Source organism: Podarcis muralis, chromosome 8, assembly GCF_964188315.1.
Source record: "Podarcis muralis chromosome 8, rPodMur119.hap1.1, whole genome shotgun sequence".
Taxonomy (NCBI): domain Eukaryota; kingdom Metazoa; phylum Chordata; class Lepidosauria; order Squamata; family Lacertidae; genus Podarcis; species Podarcis muralis.
This window is the reverse complement of record NC_135662.1, coordinates 81,061,557-81,066,705: the sequence shown is the minus strand read 5'-3', so window position 1 is coordinate 81,066,705 and position 5,149 is coordinate 81,061,557. Positions and strand designations below refer to the sequence as shown.

General features: G+C 59.6%; 1 protein-coding gene across 2 annotated transcripts in view; it reads left to right on the top strand.

The window, feature by feature from the left end:
- The window catches only part of TERT (telomerase reverse transcriptase), a 65,339-nt gene that overhangs the window by 54,133 nt on the left and 6,057 nt on the right, over positions 1 to 5,149 (top strand). The window lies entirely within an intron of this gene.

Below are 5,149 nucleotides of genomic sequence, written 5' to 3'. Positions count from 1 at the left end.
GTGAAGAAAATGAGACTAGGCCGAGGAGATTAGGCCTTGCCCTACTTTAGCCCCGCCCTCTGCCCACAGCTGATTGGCCAGCTGGGTTGGGGGCGGGGTCAAGGCAAGGCAAGGCCAAATCTAGTCGGCCTAGTCTTATTTTCTTCACATAAACTGACTTTCTGGGCTGCGGAGGAAGCCTGCTAAGGCCGCTGCCTGTCCTTTGGGCCCCAATTCCCCCCCCCCCCGGAAAGCCTCTGCTGCCTCCGAAAGTGGAGTGTGCGGGACAATGGCAGTGCTGGCACCCTGTTTTCCCCGCGCGTGGCGCCGGGAGGAGCAGCTCAGTGCCACCCTGGGTGCTCGGCAGGCCGGCCTCCCCTTTGCCCCCCAGTCTGTCCTGCATGAAGCCAGGACACCCCCCCTCACTCAGTCACACACCCCAGTCTCCCCTGCATGAAGCCAGGACACCCCCTCACTCACTCACACACCCCAGTCTCCCCTGCATGAAGCCAGGACACCCCCTCCCTCAACCACACATCCCAGTCGTCCCTGCATGAAGCTCGGACACACACACCCCAGTCAAACACCCCAGTCTGCCCTGCATGAAGCCAGGACACCCCCTCCCTCAGCCACACACCCCAGTCTCCCCTGCATGAAGCCAGGACACCCCCTCCCTCAGCCACACACCCCAGTCTCCCCTGCATGAAGCCAGGACACCCCCACACTCAGCCACACACCCCAGTCTCCCCTGCATGAAGCCAGGACCCCCCCCCTCACTCAGCCACACACCCCAGTCTCCCCTGCATGAAGCCAGGACACCCCCACACTCAGCCACACACCCGTCTCCCCTGCATGAAGCCAGGACCCCCCCTCACTCAGCCACACACCCCAGTCTCCCCTGCATGAAGCTAGGACACCCCCTCACTCAGCCACACACCCCAGTCTCCCCTTCATGAAGCCAGGACACCCCCTCCCTCAGCCACACACCCCAGTCTCCCCTTCATGAAGCTAGGACACCCCCACACTCAGCCACACACCCCAGTCTCCCCTGCATGAAGCCAGGACACCCCCTCACTCAGCCACACACCCCAGTCTCCCCTGCATTAAGCTAGGACCCCCCCCTCACTCAGCCACACACCCCAGTCTCCCCTGCATGAAGCTAGGACACCCCCTCACTCAGCCACACACCCCAGTCTCCCCTGCATGAAGCCAGGACCCCCCCTCACTCAGCCACACACCCCAGTCTCCCCTGCATGAAGCCAGGACACCCCCTCACTCAGCCACACACCCCAGTCTCCCCTGCATGAAGCCAGGACACCCCCTCCCTCAGCCACACACCCCAGTCTCCCCTTCATGAAGCTAGGACACCCCCACACTCAGCCACACACCCCAGTCTCCCCTGCATGAAGCCAGGACACCCCCTCACTCAGCCACACACCCCAGTCTCCCCTGCATTAAGCTAGGACCCCCCCCCTCACTCAGCCACACACCCCAGTCTCCCCTGCATGAAGCTAGGACACCCCCTCACTCAGCCACACAGCCCAGTCTCCCCTTCATGAAGCCAGGACACCCCCTCCCTCAGCCACACACCCCAGTCTCCCCTTCATGAAGCTAGGACACCCCCACACTCAGCCACACAAACCCCAGTCTCCCCTGCATGAAGCCAGGACACCCCCTCACTCAGCCACACACCCCAGTCTCCCCTGCATTAAGCTAGGACCCCCCCTCACTCAGCCACACACCCCAGTCTCCCCTGCATGAAGCTAGGACACCCCCTCACTCAGCCACACACCCCAGTCTCCCCTGCATGAAGCCAGGACCCCCCCTCACTCAGCCACACACCCCAGTCTCCCCTGCATGAAGCCAGGACACCCCCCTCACTCAGCCACACACCCCAGTCTCCCCTGCATGAAGCCAGGACACCCCCTCACTCAGTCACACACCCCAGTCTCCCCTGCATGAAGCCAGGACACCCCCCCTCACTCAGCCACACACCCCAGTCTCCCCTGCATGAAGCCAGGACACCCCCTCACTCAGTCACACACCCCAGTCTCCCCTTCATGAAGCTAGGACACCCCCTCACTCAGCCACACACCCCAGTCTCCCCTGCATGAAGCCAGGACACCCCCTCACTCAGCCACACACCCCAGTCTCCCCTGCATGAAGCCAGGACACCCCCCCCCTCACTCAGCCACACACCCCAGTCTCCCCTGCATGAAGCCAGGACACCCCCCCTCACTCAGCCACACACCCCAGTCTCCCCTGCATGAAGCCAGGACACCCCCTCACTCAGCCACACACCCCAGTCTCCCCTGCATGAAGCCAGGACACCCCCTCACTCAGCCACACACCCCAGTCTCCCCTGCATGAAGCCAGGACACCCCCTCACTCAGCCACACACCCCAGTCTCCCCTGCATGAAGCCAGGACACCCCCTCACTCAGCCACACACCCCAGTCTCCCCTGCATGAAGCCAGGACACCCCCTCACTCAGCCACACACCCCAGTCTCCCCTGCATGAAGCTAGGACACCCCCCTCACTCAGCCACACACCCCAGTCTCCCCTGCATGAAGCCAGGACACCCCCCCCTCACTCAGCAACACACCCCAGTCTCCCCTGCATGAAGCCAGGACCCCCCCTCACTCAGCCACACACCCCAGTCTCCCCTGCATGAAGCCAGGACACCCCCCCCCTCACTCAGCCACACACCCCAGTCTCCCCTTCATGAAGCCAGGACACCCCCTCACTCAGCCACACACCCCAGTCTCCCCTGCATGAAGCCAGGACACCCCCCCTCACTCAGCAACACACCCCAGTCTCCCCTGCATGAAGCCAGGACCCCCCCTCACTCAGCCACACAGCCCAGTCTCCCCTGCATGAAGCCAGGACACCCCCTCACTCACTCACACACCCCAGTCTCCCCTGCATGAAGCCAGGACACCCCCTCACTCAGCCACACACCCCAGTCTCCCCTGCATGAAGCCAGGACCCCCCCTCACTCAGCCACACACCCCAGTCTCCCCTGCATGAAGCCAGGACACCCCCCCTCACTCAGCCACACACCCCAGTCTCCCCTTCATGAAGCCAGGACACCCCCTCACTCAGCCACACACCCCAGTCTCCCCTGCATGAAGCCAGGACACCCCCTCACTCAGCCACACACCCCAGTCTCCCCTGCATGAAGCCAAGACACCCCCCCTCACTCAGCAACACACCCCAGTCTCCCCTGCATGAAGCCAGGACCCCCCCTCACTCAGCCACACACCCCAGTCTCCCCTGCATGAAGCCAGGACCCCCCCCTCACTCAGCCACACACCCCAGTCTCCCCTGCATGAAGCCAGGACACCCCCCCTCACTCAGGAACACACCCCAGTCTCCCCTGCATGAAGCCAGGACACCCCCTCACTCAGCCACACACCCCAGTCTCCCCTGCATTAAGCTAGGACACCCCCTCACTCAGCCACACACCCCAGTCTCCCATGCATGAAGCCAGGACACCCCCTCACTCACACACACACCCCAGTCTCCCCTGCATGAAGCCAGGACACCCCCTCCCTCAACCACACATCCCAGGCGTCCCTGCATGAAGCTCGGACACACACACCCCAGTCAAACACCCCAGTCTTCCCTGCATGAAGCCAGGACACCCCCTCACTCAGCCACACACCCCAGTCTCCCATGCATGAAGCCAGGACACCCCCTCACTCAGCCACACACCCCAGTCTCCCCTGCATTAAGCTAGGACCCCCCCCTCACTCAGCCACACACCCCAGTCTCCCCTGCATGAAGCCAGGACACCCCCTCACTCAGCCACACACCCCAGTCTCCCCTGCATGAAGCCAAGACACCCCCTCCCTCAACCACACATCCCAGGCGTCCCTGCATGAAGCTCGGACACACACACCCCAGTCAAACACCCCAGTCTTCCCTGCATTAAGCCAGGACACCCCCTCCCTCAACCACACATCCCAGGCTTCCCTGCATGAAGCCAGGACCCCCCCTCCCTCAGCCACACATCCCAGTCTCCCCTGCATGAAGCCAGGACACCCCCTCCCTCAACCACACATCCCAGTCTTCCCTGCATGAAGCCAGGACACCATCTCACTCACACACACACCCCAGTCTCCCCTGCATGAAGCTAGGACAGCCCCTCACACAGAGTGGATGGGAAAACCCAACGTAAAACCATTTTTGCGGGCAAAAAAAGTATCAATGGGGGTGTGTGACAAGAAATTTTCTGCACCGGGTACCACCTGACCTTCCTACGCCTCTGAGCTTGCGATGTAATTGCCTCTCACATTCAGAAGCTGGTTATCAAGTGCAGACCAACCAAGTGATGCACATGCACACGTAACTGAGCCATAGGTCAAAACCAGCTTTAACAGCATGATTTCAAGACTCAGGAGCACTTTCCAGGGTCTGAAAACACATGCCATCGCGACAAGAGATGTTGACATGCATAAACGTCAAGAGATAGATGTATGTACTGTATTGCCATACAGGCAATAAGAGGAGCCTTGTGTGTTATATATGGGTTGTAGGAAACAAGATACCCCAATTCTTCTCCCTTGTGCCATAGTTGTCTCTCCATTCGGCTCTGACAGCTACGCCAGCGAGCTGCCACCAACAGAGTTTCACAAGTGTCACTGCTGGTGCAAAGCGTCCCCTTCTGCTCACTAGATGGGCAAAGTGCTGTTGGCAGGACGCCCAGCAACAGCAGTCAGCAGAAAGCCCCCAAATGGAGGGAAGGCCAACCTGGTCCCTTGCGTGTTACATGATAGCACCAGGCCTGATGTGAGCCCAATTGCTGCACCCAACTGGTACAGAGATTGCCCTGACTGCCCTCCTTCCAAAAAACCCTGTCAGGTGGCTGCCTTGGGTTTGGCTTACCACCTCTGTATGCAAAGGAGTCTTCTGCCACAAGCAAAGTGCAGTCATGCTAATGAGTCACATTTAAGTGACTCTAATACCTGTGTTCAAAATTACTGTTTAGAATAAATAGCACCTAGCATTTATAAAGAACTTGTCAGAGCTGCAAAGCATTTTGCATGCATTATATTTGTAATCCTTAAAACAGTCCAGTAAGCTGGGCTTATAAATCATTTAGAGATTTTATTACAATCAAGCAGTACATAATTTTTGTTAAACAAATACAATTATTTCCCTTGTA